Here is a 15,864-nt window from a genome sequence, read left to right as displayed (position 1 = left end):
CAATTATAGATATTTATGCCCCCAAACAATGGAGCATCTATGTACATAAAACAAACCCTTCTCAATTTCAACAGTCAAATAGATCACAATACAATGATACTGAGTTTCTTTAACACACCTCTCTCACTACTGGACAAATATCCCCCCCTCAAAAAAAAAAGAAAATAAACTAAATAAGGAACTATAGAACTAAATAATGCAATCAATAATTTAGATTTAATAGACATGAAATATTTAATAGACATGAAATAGAAATATTTAATAGAATATTTCATCCATCAATGAGCAAATATACTTTTTTCTCAGCAGCAAATGGCTCCTTCTCTAAAATAGATCATATGCCACAAAGCAACTCTTAGTAAATCCAAAAACAAAATACCCCAAAAACAAACAAACAAAAAACCCCAGAGATAATACCCTGCATTCTATAAGACCACAATGGCATGAAATTAGAAATTAATGATAAAATAAAAAATAAAAGCTACTATAACAAGTAGAGGCTAAATAACACACAATTGAATGATGAATGGACAGTAGAAGAAATCCAGGATGAAATAACAAAATTCTTAGAGGTAAATGAGAACACTGATACAACTTATCAAAATTTCTGGGACACTATGAAGGCAGCACTAACAGGAAAATTTATTTCATTGATTTCATTCATTAAAGGAATAAAAAGTCAACAAATAAATGACCTAACACTACATCTCAAAGCCCTAGCAAAATAAGAACAAATCAACACCCAAAGCAGTAGAAGACAGGAAATAATTAAAAATCAGAGCTGAAATCAAAACAAAACAAAGAACTGAAAAAATTGACAAAGCAAAAAGTTGGTTCTTTGAAAACATAAATAAAATAGATAAACCTCTGGCCATGCTAATGAAGAGAAAAGAGAGAAAACTCAAATTACTAAAATATAAGATGAATAAGGAAATGTCACAATGGACACGTATGAGATACAGAAGATAATGAGAAACTATTTTGAAAATTTATACTCTAATAAAATAGAAAATATCAAAGACATGAATAAATTTCTAGAGGCATATGACCTACCCAAACTGAATGAGGAGGTCATACATGATTTACATAGATCAGTTTCAAATAATGAAATAGAAAACCATCAAAAGCCTACCAACCAAGAAAAGCCCAGGACAAGAAGGATTCTCTGCTGAGTTCTACAAGAAGAATTAACACTAATACTCCTCAAAGTATTCTATGAAATGGAAAAGGAAGGAACCCTTCCAAACTCATTCTATGAGGCTAAGATCACCCTGATACCAAAACCAGACAAAGATATAGCAAGGAAAGAAAACTTAAGACCAAAATCCCTGATGAACATAGATGCAAAAATTTTCCATAAAATTCTAGCAAATTGCATATAAAACATTAAGAAGATAGTGCACCACGATCAAGTGGGATTCATCCCAGGGATGCAGGGTTGTTTCAAGCATTTGACAAAATACAGCACACCTTCATGTTCAAAACACTAGAAAAACTAGGTATACTAGGAATATACCTCAACATTGTAAAAGCTATATATGCTAAACCCGAGGCCAGCATCATTCTAAGTGGAGAAAATTTGAAAGCATTTCCTCTAAAAACTGGAACAAGACAAGGATGTCCTCTTTCACTACTTCTATTCAACATCATCCTTGAAACCCTAGCCAGAGCAATAAGACAAAAGAAAGAATTAAAAGGATACATATTGGTTAAGAAGAATTCAAACTGTCACTATTTGCTGATGACATGATTTTGGATCTAGAAGATCCAAAAAATTCCACCATAAAACTTCTAGAACTAATAAATGAATTGAGCAAAGTAGCAGAATATAAAATCAACACACATAAATCAAACCTATTCCTATACATCAGCGATGAATCCCTGAAAGAGAAATTAGGAAAACTACTCTCTTCACAATAGCCTCAAAGAAAAAAAAATACCTTGAAATCAATCTAACAAGAGAGGTGAAAGACCTCTACAATGAAAACTACAGAACACTACAGAAAGAAATTGAAGAAAACCTCAGCAGATGGAAAGATCTCCCATGCTCCTGGATAGGCAGAATTAATATTTTCAAAATGATCATACAACCAATAGCATTATACAGATTTAATGCAATTCCTATTAAAATCCCAATGACATTCTTCATACAAATAGAAAAAGCAATCATAAAATTTATTTGGAAAAATAAGAGACTCAGAATAGTTAAAGCAATCCTTAGCAAGAAGAGTGAAGCAGGTGGCATCACTATACCAGACCTTAAACTATACTACAGATCATGGGATTGGTACCAAAATAGACTGGTAGACCCATGGTACAGAATAGATGATGCAGAGACAAATCCACATAAATGCAGTTATCTCATACTAGACAAGGGTGCCAAAAACATTCACTGGAGAAAAGATAGCCTATTCAACAAATGGTGCTGGCAAAATTGGAAATCCATATGTAGCAAAATGAAATTAAACCTCTATCTCTCACCCTTCACAAAAATTAACTCAAAATGGATCAAAGACTTAGGCGCTAAACAGAGACTCTGCACCTAATAGAAGGAAAGATAGGCCCAAATCTTCACCTCTTCAGCCTAGGATCTGACTTCCTTAAAAAGACTCCTAAAATGCAAGAAGTAAAATCAAGAATCAATAAGTGAGATGGTTTCAAATTAAAAGCTTCTTCTCAGCAAAGGAAACAATTAATAATGTGAGGAGAGAGCCTACAGATTGGGAGAAAATCTTTACCACATGTACCTCCAACAAAGCATTAATCTCTAAGATATATAAAGAACTCAAAAAACTTAACACCAAGAAAAACAAATAACCCAACCAATAAATGGGCCAAGGAACTGAACAGACACTTCACAGAAGAAGAAATACAACTTATCAACAAATATATGAAAAAGTGTTCAACATCTCTGGCAATTAGAGAAATGCAAATCAAAACTATTTTAAGATTTCATCTCACCCCTGTCATAATGGCAATCATCAAGAATTCAGGCAATAATAAATGTTGGTGAAGATGTAGTGAAAAGGTACACTCATATATTGCTGGTGGGACTTCAAAATGGTGCAACCACTATGGAAAGCAGTATGGAGATTCCTCAGAAAACTGAGAATGGAATCACCATTTGACCCAGCTATTCCATTCCTTGGTTTATACACAAAGGACTTAAAATCAGCATTCTATAGTGATGCAGCCACATCAATGTTTATATCAGCTCAATTTACAATAGCTGGACTATGGAACCAACCTGGGTGTCCTTCAGTAGATGAATGAATAAAGAAAATGTGGTATATAACTCAATGAAATATTACTCAGCTCTAAAGAAGAGTGAAATTATGGCATTTGCGAATAAATGGTTGGAGTTGGAGAATATCATGCTAAGTGAAATAAGCCAATCCCATAAAACCAAAGGCAAAATGTTTTCTCTAATATATGGATGCTAATTCACAATAAGGCAGGGGACACTAGGGAAGAATAGTGTTACCTAAGATTAGGTAGAGGGATGTGGGAGGGAGGGGAGGGGAGAGGAGGGGATGAGGGGATAGAAAAGATAGTAGAGTTATACAGACATTATTACTGTATGTATATATGTGACTACATGACCAATATGATTCTGCAACATGTACACTCAGAAAAATGAGAAATTGAATCCCATCTATGTATGATATATTAAAGTGCATAAATGCATTCTACTGTCAAGTATAACTAATTAAAACAAATTTTAAAAATTTTAAAAAAGAAAGTAATATAGAAACACAGGGCTGGGTATCCTGATAAATGGGGTGTAGAGAATGAACTCTACTAGAGAGAAGTGTTGCCGAAGTTGAGTTTTGCAGGGAATCAGAGCCTGTCAGGGACTGGGGGGCAGAAACTGTCAGAGAGGGAACTAACTACATGTGCATATATGTGGAGATGCAGCAGAGCCCATTCAGGATTCTGTTTTGAGCAATAGATATTTATTGGAAGGATTTCGAATGTTCCTTAAGGTTAGAAGTCAGAGTGTGTCAGCGAAGGAGATATAACTGAGGAACTCTTAGGTCAATATCTGATGGACCCTGTGTGATGAGCTAAAGCCTTAGCATTTCCCTTGAATATTATCTAACCAGAGACTCACTCACAGAAGCACAAGGAGACAGTGAAGGGAGTCAGCTCACAGACAGGGAAACTGGCTAGAAGATGGACAGCTGCAATCAGGAGACCAGATTCTCATCTACTACAGCTGAAAGCAGAGGGTAAGAGACTGTGAAGGCAACAAGAAGAGAGCATCTCTAAAAACGGGCAATCAGTTGGATGTGTGGGGTGCAAGGTCTGGAGCTCAGCTATCCAACAGAGCAACCACAAGCCATGGTGTGGCTAAAGAACCCTGGAAACAGGACAAGTCTAACTCGACATTTGCACAAGTACAAAACACACATCTAATTTTCAGACTTAGTGAGATAAAGAAAGGTAAAATATCTCCTTAATAATTTTTTATATTGGTTACTTGCTGAAGTGATAATATTGTGGCTATATAGGATCAAATTAAGTATATTATCAAAATTAACGTTATGTGTTTCTTTGTATTGTTTTACTGTGACTACCAGAAATTTTAAAAGGTCCTGTGTGGCTCATGTTATATTTGTAATGGACAGCACTGATCTATAAAGATGGGATGTCTGTCTTGGGTAACTCAGGGACTGTGTTGTTACTCGTCAAAGTAGAAATGATGGGAGGGAAATTCTGGAGGGATGACTGAGCATTGTAAATTTGATGTATTGTCTTTGAAGTTTCTACTGGGGCTTCCAGTGGATCTATGTACGATGCTAGTATGTTAAATACACATTGGAGGCTCAAGACAGAGACTGGCTGGAAACAGTAGGTGGCATGGGTCGGGGTGTGTCCTGTAAGCACCAGAATTCAGCATTTACTGTGGTCCAAGCATCCTATGCAGTACTTCACATATCCTTAATTCTCTTGACCATCGTAACCTTTATGATAGTATTATTATCATCACCCCTATTTTCCACATGAGGAGACTGAAGTCAGTATAAACATATTTCTAAAGTTAATAGATGTAGTGCTAATGATGCTTGAGCTTTAGGGCCTTGCTCTTGTATGGACCCATTCTGACCTTAGCCTACTTATCACTGAGGCTGAAGGTACAGGCAGAAGCTTGAGCCATCTGCCCCCATGGGTCACCTCTGTGCCCTGGAGGTGATCCCGGGCTGCCAGCATTCCCTGTACATCCTCCCAGCCATGTTAACGTTTTGTGTCTGATGCAAGCGTTAAGCATCAGGGCTCTACCGTAATCCAAAGAGAAAGACCTGAGGAAGATGCTGATTCGCTAGGGACTTGTGACTTGGGCTTCATGGACACCTTGCACCCCAGGATCACCCATGCAGAAATGAGGAGCTAGCAGGTGGTGGGGCGGGGGGCAATGAAAACATGGCTGAGTGGGGCCAGCTGCTGATTGGTCTTGAGGGGTAATGCCAAGGGACACCAAATGCTAGAGGTATTCACGGATGCTCTGGGCAAGAAGTACCTCTTAACAACAACAACAAACAGGAAAAACAAAATTCACAGATGTGGCATTACCAAAAAACATGTCAAGAGGTTGAAAGAATATTCTAAATTATGAGAAATATGAAAGCAAATCTCATGCATCCAGAACAGACAAAATACTGAAATAGCTTTCTCATTTCTCTAGAGAGCAATTTATGACATTTGTCATATATGGAGGCAAAGAGAATATATAGTCAGTTGAGCCAATTCCTTAACCACCCCATTTTGTTTCTCTGGAGAACCTTAATATGCACTTCACCTCTCACCTGGGATCCTCAAGGGCTATCATCCTTCAGGTAGACTCCTAATTGCCTCCCCTCCCCAAGTCCAAGTAAACACAGTTTTTAAAAAAAGAGTCTTTCTGTTAGTGTTTTGAATAGTCCAAGAAAAACAAGTTATGTACCTCAGAACAACTTTTCTTGGTCCCAGAGAAGATCCTTTTAGTTCATCACATGCAAAACTCTTGCTACTCTAGAAATATGTATTTCTTTTCTTTTCTGTTTTTGGGGGTTTAATAGGGATTGAATTCAGGGGCACTCGACCACTGAGCCACATCTCCAGCCCTATTTTGTATTTTATTTAGAGACAGGGTCTCACTGAGTTGCATAGTGCCTTGCTGTTGCTGAGGCTGGCTTTGAACTTGTGATCCTCTTGCCTCAGACCCTCAAGCCACTGGGATTACAGGTGTGCACCACCGCGCCCGGCTGATATGCATTTCTAAATAGGACTGAGTCTCCTCTTTACTCCCTCCTTAAGCCCCTCTTTATTAACTAATTTTGAACTTGCCATTTTCTTCCTGTTCTCACTACACTAGCCAGACTGTGCAGTCAACACAGACAGCTGTAAAAAAAAGGAAAAGCTGCTAATACTATTGCCACTGTCCCAGGAGCCACTTTATACACTGAGTCTAGATTTAAAAATTTCCAATTGCAACTCTGGCCTGGCCCTAACCATGGAGCCAGGATATAGCCGATCACAGAGGCCCACTGCAATTACATACAGATTAAAATGACTTCTGCTTGTGAGGACTACTGAAGGCTTCCCTGAGAGGGGGATTCTGGGATGCAGAAAGCCTTCTCCAGCTCTGCAGCTGGACACTGAGCATCCCACAGCTCACCACCCACGCAACTCCCAACCTGGACTAGCTCGTTGCTGCTTTGGCTTTAACCCTGAGCTGATGATCTTGTAGCTGTGCTCTGTGAAATCAGTGTGCAGCTGTTGTGCTCAGTAGTTCTCCAAATGTTAATGAGAAACATTCTCCTAAGGCTTCTGATATTATCCTCTTCCTCCTCCTCGTCATCGTTGGGCTTCCCAACCATAGAATTCAGGTGATATATTTCGTTTGTACAGAACTGCATACAATTTCCTTGGCCATGAGGTTAGAATTCAAGCTCATTGCTCAGTGCAAGGAACCCAAAAGCAAAATCTGGAATTCTTTTGATTTCTCCACCAGGGCAATAGCAAGAGGGAAATCCTCTGGGAAGCCAAGTGATCTTCCAGTTCTACGGTGGGGCAAGTTGGAGCAGAAACAAAAACGCTAAGGAACTGCCTACCCTGAGACAGATGTTTATTTTTAGCATTAGAACTTTCTCATATTTTAAATTCCCTGGGAGCACATAGACAATGTAAACACATGGTGGAAGGTTAAGTTACAGACAGAGCTTCCCCAACATTGAAGAATGGTAGTGTTAGGAAGGGATGTGTTCCCTGTGTGTAATGGAGGTGAAGGAAGTATCAATTTCCTACTCCTGCAAAGAAAACGTTTGAGCAGTCTTGTTTCAGTAATTCCTGTTGCCTAAGACTCTGTAAACGCCCCTTTCTGAAGATAAGGTGCAACCTATCTTTGTAACAAGAGTTAGGTGCAAACCTCTTTTCTTCTTCTTCTTCTTCTCCTTCTCCCTCTCCTTCTTCTTCTTCTTGTCTCTTTCCTTGATTTTTAGGTTTTGCTATATTGTATTGTGTAATTTCTTAGGATATAAGTCTGGAAACTTCCTTGAATCCTGGCTTTGTCCATATAGTGTCGCATGACCTTGTTTGTCAATCTTCCTGAGATAGATAGATAGATATCTATATGTATATTTAAATTAGAAGAAATAATGATAACCTTCTCAAGTTGTTTCTTTGAGATCAAATGGCAAAGTGTTCATAAAGTGGCTGCCAACTGGTCACTGGCAGACATAACTAAGTAACCATACACAGTGGAGGCTCCTCTTCCACAGTGATTGATGGGAAGTGATTATTCTCCAGAAACTACATTTCCCAGCTCCCCTGCATCTAGATGAGGTCATGTGACTCATTCAGGCTGGAGGCTCCTGAATGGGAGCGATGTGTGCTACCCTTGGTCCTAGGTGGTGAAGCATACCTGTGTATATTCCTCATGCCTTCTTCACTTTTGGCTTGGAGCTACAAGAAAAAAAGAAATGTATCTCTGTATTAGCCATCACATGAGAGTTATCCAAAACAGCTTCACCCCACAGAGGACTTTTCAGGATGAGAGGGGGAAAAATCTTTATTGTGTCAAAACACTCAGATTCTCAGGTTGTTATAAAGTTAGAATATTTTGATTAATAGATGTAGTTATTTTTACATTAATAGATGTAGCTATTAATAGATGTACTATTTTTACTTCTAAAGTGAATCACTAATCTATTATTATTATTAACCAAGTTAGTAACATTGTTTCACATTTTTCTTTACACACCACTACCACCATATAGGCAATAGGCTTAATTAGTATTAAGGAGGTACTAATTAATACTTAATTTAGTATTAATAATAACTCTTAGGAGGTTTCCCTGAAGAAGGCAGAAAGGTGTCTAAGAACACTATAATAACTAATGTGTTAAGCCAAGGAAATTTTAGGTGTGTTTGTTATGCAGCAGTTATCCTACCCCAACTAATGCATAATACAATTAGTAAGTTTATGAAACACCTACACTATATTAAGAACTATCCGAATGGCAAAAAAAAGAGGTGGAAATGACTTCTCCAGATCACAATTCTTTAGTTTATCTTAGTTTATTCTTTAGTTTATCTTAGTTTATTCTTTTAAAGAAGAAATGCAGTCTGAGAATTACAAACAAGATTGAAACTGGGCTTCAACTTGGAAGAAGCAGGACAAATGTCCAGTTGGGGAACAAGCAAGTCATGTGAGGGCTTTTAACATGAAAGAGAACAGGCAGGGCCTGTTGCTAGATGATCTTTGGTTGGCTTTCTTGTCTAAAGTAAGGACAAGTTTCTCTGCTTCTCAAATTTCTTTCAAACCACAAGCCTTGGTTGATACATAGTGCCTCAAGGTCATGGACATGAAACACCCAGAATCCTATAGCAGAATATTCCCAGAAGTGTGAACTATGTTTACCACTGTGGATTTTACAAATCATAATTTTAAAAATATCTGTGTTTGCAAATTAAGAGGCTTCCCTAACCTTAATTAAAATATTCTTATTAACTTTTGGCAGGAAACTGCTGTTCTTAATTTGAGGGGGAAAAAAAAAGCAGATCTGGAGGAAAGATTTGGAAATACTAAAGAGGAAAAACGGACTTTACAAGAAAGTAACAAAAAAACAACAACAACTTTTTGACTATATAGTCAAAGTACACATATAGCGCCAAATTGACCGTAATCGTGAGGATGAGAACTCTAGTTATTTCTGAGTGCAGAATATTACAGTATTATATTTTTTTAAAAAAAAGAATGCCTCTTTTTAACCTTTTCCAATGTTTGGTTTAGTCTGAATTTAGTGGTTCTTTTTCATTCTCATAAGGATGTCTTGATGGAGTACCCTTGGTCAAGGTTCTTAGTCACTGACAATAGAAGCTGTTATAGCTATTAATCAGAAAGAGATATGAGGTGCCTTTAAGCAGTTCACAGGAATTCAGGCTTAGATGCTACTTGGCGAAGAACAATGCAGCCGAGTGGAATACCTTGGAGCTCTCTACCAGAAGCATCACCGTGGATCCCACCCAGTGTGCAGCAAGATGATACCATGACCTGAACCTCACAGTGTTCCCTGTGGTCCAGAGTACCAGACGCTTGCTTGACAAAAATTGTTTCTTCTTATGGGGCACTGCTTTAATTTCTCCTCTCCCCCTCAAAAACCTGTGGGATGGTGTGTCTTTGTGGTAAAACAGTTCCACCGTGGATTTTAGCTTCATATAATTTTCACCTTGACCGACTCTTCAGTTCAGGAAGTCAAGCCAGAATCTGGATCGAGTTACACAATCTACAATGGGCATCATAGTATTTGATTTTCCTCTTTGACATGCACCCCCATAAACTATTCACTGGATGTGCAGGGACGGACATATACCTGGTACTGTGTGAAAAAAAACAGAAAGAAACCAGGCACTTGACATCTTTATTACTTCTGGATCAAACTTCACCTGAAAGTAGACTTACCTCCAGATTGTTCAGATTTACTTTACTATTTAAGTCCGTTTGAGTTGTATAACTCATTACTTGTCACATTTAAAAAAAATATTTAACTCCTGCCTGTGTCTCCTACATATAGAGTATAGATGGAGAAAGATAAATATGACATGGTCCTTGACTTTAAATAGTGAACAGCTATTTGAAGAAGAGATCAACATAGAGTAAATCTCACAGAACAATGGGATAAGTACTGGGATAGAATTAAGGCAAAGCATTTAGAACAACCAGCTTACATATGTAGTTGAGCAGAGTGATTGTTTCCTACATTTTCTGCACACAAAGGAGGTTGGGTGTTGGTGACCTGCAGCAGAGCTTCAGTTCTTGGCTCTTTGGTGGTTGTTCACAAATATCAGATTCCACTATGATGATCTTTCCTGGATACTTGTTCTTTTCCTGGATGGGTAACCTCCAACTGACTTATAACAATCCCCATCTTTGGACACCAGGTAATTTTTCCCAGAAGAGTGCTATAGAATTCCAGAAAACTCATAAAGGAAAGCAGGTTATCCTTGGCAGGATACTATTTGTATGAGATTATCACAAATGCTGGGGTTTTTTTTCCTTCTTCTTCTTTAGAAAAGAAATGGTTCCATCTTTGTCCTCCTTCAACTTTTTAAAGTGATAAAAATCACCTACAAGCAGAACTGTCGACTGGAAACTTCGCAGATAAAAATAGAAAACTTCCTGCCAGTCACAAGTTCCCATTCTTCCCTTCATCTCCAGCTCCAAAGAAGCTGAGAAGTCTTGAAGCATCCTATAAGCCAAATGCCACATTCCGTTGCAAAGGAGATAGGATTGCATGAAAAGAAACTGTCTCTTTGAAAGTTCAGGGGAAAAAAACATATTCTCTAGAAAATTTCATATGGAGTATATATTCTGGGTAGCTCTGCACTGGACAGCAAAAGGAGAAAAGAAAGAGAGGGCTGAAAGAGAGAGTAAAGAATACCAATTGGAAATAAGAGAAAAAGATCATTATAAACAGTAAGAAAATAATAGGGTACAACAGGAAATTACAGGGATAAGACAATTTTGCAAATTCTATGTACATCTTATTATTGTGACATCTCCAATTCCTTGGTCTTATTTTTTAAGATGGCAAAACATTAAGGATAAAAAAAAAAAAACTTTAAGTAATATAGTGTGCTGGGGTATCCTATTGGAAAGGCCTGCTTTTTGAGAACAAGGGAGCAAAACATTATGTGGCAGGTAGCGGCTTTATGAAAGGTCCCCTTTGTGCTGACTGAGGCTTTGCAAATCTGCCCCTAACAGGAGGATTTGCAGTAGGATTATCCAGATTAACTTGCTGAGCCAAGGAATGGTTTCTTCTTTTATTCTGATTTTTTTTTTTATTAAACCTAATATTTAAGCCCAAAGCCTAGAATGTTCACGTAAAACTTGTTGACTGGTGATTTAAGGAGAAGAATTCAATGGCTAGAACTCAAAAACTGGGCTCTATTAAGAAGGAGACAAAGGCTTGTGGGAAGGATAAGAGGTTTGTTATTAATTCTAATGGGTATGGGATTGTTTCTGGAATCGTTTTACAAGAGTTCTAAAGAAAGTAAATTTTTTCAAATGGTTCTTAGTATCACTAGAGACCCACGTGTGATAATAATGTAGAAATAAAATGGAATAGCATATCAGATAAATATGATATGGTCCTTTTTTATTTGTATATTTTGGGGATGGATACCAGGGATTGAACTCAGAGCACTTGACCACTGAGCACATCCTCAGCCCTGTATTTTATTTAGAGACAGGGTCTCACTGAGTTGCTCAGCACCTCTTTTTTTGCTAAGGCTGGCTTTGAACTCATGATCCTCTGGCTTCAGCCTCCTGAGCTGCTGGGATTACAGGTGTGTGCCACCATGCCCAGCTGGTACTTAACCTTAAATAGTGACCCATTGCACAGCTTCTGAAGATATTTATGTTACAAGTTTTGGCTTCTGAAGACTCTGGATGTAGCTGCAGAATTCAATTTGCGCTTCTTGATAGTTTCTTGACCTGGAAATAGACAAATAGTGATTCACAATCTTGGATGCACATTGGAGACAACTGGAGAGTTTAATACATTACTGATCCTGGATCTTACCCATCAATATACTGAGTTAAGTGATCTAGGGTGGGACATGAGCATCAGGACTTTCAAAATTCTTCCAGGGGATACTGTTGTGTGGCCAACATTTAAACTAACTGGACTAGATTCTGAAGGCCATGGAGCTCACACCATTTTCCCTAGACCACTTCTCCATTCATACTCCTATCAAATTTCTTTGGGGGCTGACCTGAATGGAGAAACAATTGCAGAGGCTTTGGCCCCATTCCAGGATCTTGAGCCTAATAGGTGGTGCAGCTGTGCAGACCCTTTCTTCAAGGGGCCTGATGTAAGATGAGAGCTTCGTGGGCAAGGTTTACTATTGGCATTTGACTTGTTCATCCTGTACCTCAGCTTTAAATTGATTTTCTCTATTTTTTTATATGAACATAGTTCAGTAACTGAAAAACATAACTGAAACATAGTAATCAAACAAAAATCTCCCCCAACATTTTTTCCTACTTCCAGGTTGGTTCCTTGGAATTTGGAAGATTGGAGATCATCTTTCCTGTGTTTCCAAGTATGCAATGCATCTCAGAAGCTCCTTCCTTTCCAGCAGTTTGTTTTGGGGGTACTATTTATGCTCACCAAAGATCAGAAAGTAAGGGAATGAGTATCTTCTCTATTTTGTGGATCCCAAAAAAGGCTTTAAGAATCCTTAACCAGAGGCACTTGGGGACTACTCCAGAGAAGTAGGTAGCTGGAGACTGGGGCACTTGTGGTCAGGTTCTAGGTAATTATCTGTTCTAGGTAATGCATGTAAAATAAGTATCAGCACCCTGTAGACCCCTGAAAGGAGTGTCAACCATGGATAGAGCATCCTTGTTGCTTTTTAATTTTTCTCCAACCCCCTAAACTCCTTTAAATCTTCTTCACTAAATATCCTCACTGTTTATTTATTTTTTTATTTGGGAACCACCAGATTTATCAAGAATATAATCAAATCTTAATCCATCCATCCCTTCTTATGTCCTGGGCATTGGTGGGCAATGCTTTTTATCCTCTGTCCAGTTGATACCAGTCATCTCAATGTCAAAACTTTTCCAATGAGGAGACTTGGCTTAGTCCTACTGCACTCGGAATGTGGAAATGGGGAACACAGAGGGGAAGAATGAGAAAGAAGTACTTATCTAAGCAGTTTGAGGTTTCCTCCAGGAATATGTGAATTCAATCACATCATGGTATCATGACATTTAATTTTCTTGCTGGATCCAAAAGTATGGACAACTTGGGAAAAAAAAAACTAAACTATTCTTCATATTAATTTGATTTTTCATTTCTTTCTTGTGAATTAATAGTGCAGACTTTTAATGACCAAGAAAGCATTCACCATGTTCTCTGAATTAATTCAAAGGCATTTCAAATTACTCTGACAAAGACTCTCAGATACAAATCACAAATCCTTAATCCCTGGAAAAGTCTCCTCTACAACACACAATAGAACCTTGACTTTCTAACTAAAGAGAAGCTTTACCTTTTTCGTATATTTTTTGATGGTTGATATTGAGAGGAATTAATCAGATATGAGTAAATAATATTGCTCATTTGGTCTAGAAATGAATGTTCTCATCTATGAAATGTAGTGTACCCAGTGTGATACCTAGTTATTTTAAAATGATAACTAGGAAACTGTGTGTGTGTGTGTATGTGTGTATGTGTGTGTACTCATGAGAATGCATGTGTGCACAAGTGTTGAAAATTGGTACCTAGAAACTATTTACATCATCCATAAATATTAAACAACCTTCAGAACACTAGAAATACCCAATATCATTCCTATTCACAATGGAGTTGGGATAATTTCTCAAAATACAGCAATTCATTTTATTCTGAAGGTTAGCAACTCTTTCTAGGTTGCTAATGTGATTTTGTCCATTAATCCAGAATTTTAAGATTATATTTCAACTTCAAGTTCAATATTTTGACATAGAGCCACCCCCACTGTAGGAGAGAGAGAAAGAATTTGGCTTCATGTCTTTTCCCAAAAGCATGACTCTTGATTTCCTATTTCTATAATGGGGATTTTTTTTTTTTATAAAACTTGAAAGGTACCACTATTTTCCTCTAGTGATCATATTTTATGTCACATTTCCACTTCTATGCCTCAAATATTTGTCACCTCCACATTGCTTTGTCACCTCTTCATTGCACTCTGGCTCTCCTTTTATTCCGCTTATAATGAACAAGACCATAGAGGGAAAACTGACACTTTTCATGAGTTTATTTCTGCCCTAGGAATTCATTTACTTTGTATCAACAATATTTCAGTATCACACTGGCTCCACTACATTTCATAGATGAGAACATTCAAAATTGATAATGTTGCTGCTCAAAAGAGAGCTAAGTGGGACAAAATTGCTGTCTCTTTTCACTAGAAATCCTTTGATTTAATTTGCATTGAAGAAAATTTATTTGAAAGGCTCACAAGCATTTCCTGCAAGCCGGCATGCACCTCTTCAGCTCCAGATTAGCTTCCTTCTTCTTGGAATATAATGCAAGGAACATGTAAGGTATTCTGCAGTGGGAAAACACAGGCGATTTATTCATGCATTCCCACCCCAGCTGACTGCTTGTCTTGTTCTCATTCTTGTCTTCTCAGACTCAGATAAATTCTCCATCTTTTCCAGGGAGCCACCAACCACTCTTCTTTGACACAGTGAGTTCTCCTTTGTTCTCCATGTCTTTTGGTTTTTGTATCCTCGAAATAATATAGTTTCCTTACATTTCAGGAGCAGTTCTAGAATTTTATACTCGTATTGGACTACACGCATAGTAATTTGTTCATTTTATAAATTTACATTCATTTTCTTTCTGACACGTGGATACTAACACATGAAGAGATGGGGAGAGAAGTGTAGAAGTTCATTGGACTAGACAAAGGGGAATGAAGGGAAGGGAGGGGGGATGGGAATGGGAAAGACAGCAGAATGAGTTGGACATCACTATTCTATGTTCACATATGAATAAATGGCCCATGTAACTGCACATCAGGCTCAACCACAAGAATGGGATCCTAATTAGAATAAGTTATACTCCATGTATGTATAACTTGTCAAAATACACTTTACTGTCATGTATATCTAAAGCAGAACAAATAAAAAGAATTTTAAATTTACATTCATCCAGCCAGTCATTCATTCAATTCATGTTTATGAGACTCCTCCAAATATGAGGCCTCATACTAGGTGCTGTGAAGACACAGAGAATAAAACAGTCACTATATCTGATTTAGTGTAATGGTGGAACTCTGAGAAAGATGTGTTCTTAAGAAGGTAATAGAGACCAACAGCCGAGGACTGCTACCTCCACCCTTAGATTCCACCTTTGACCTTAAGCTTTTTTTCATCTACTCAGGGGAGTACACATCCAGACTCATAGGCCAGAAAGCTTCCAGGGTACTGACACATAGCCAATAACTCTGACGTATCTCTGGGATGGTCCCTTAGGATCTCAGTAGGATGAAAGATCCTATATGGTGAGTTGGTTACTACTAGGCCTGACGGTCTATGATTCCTGTTTCCTTTACTTTGTTGGCCACACCAAGCAGGAATTGTAGAGGCCAAATATCCCTTGGTTTTTCCACAGTTGTGTCCCGGAATCATCTCATTTAGTCCTGGTTCCAAATATCAACTTCCAAACCTAAGACAGCAGCTGGCAATTTCTGTGCTATGGGAAAAAGCAACTCTCATGGGGTTTGGAGGCGTCTGAAGACAAAAATTAGGGTTTATTTTTTTTTTGAAAAGTATAATACCATTTACCATTTATGACTCACAATGTGTTGGGTGTTTGTAGGGAT

This window comes from Marmota monax, unplaced genomic scaffold (genome assembly GCF_021218885.2).
Source record: "Marmota monax isolate L192 unplaced genomic scaffold, Marmota_monax_Labrador192_F-V1.1 WCK01_AAM20220418_F8-fsc00021, whole genome shotgun sequence".
NCBI lineage: Eukaryota > Metazoa > Chordata > Mammalia > Rodentia > Sciuridae > Marmota > Marmota monax.
The sequence above is the reverse complement of the archived record's forward strand: the minus strand, read 5'-3'. Positions refer to the sequence as shown.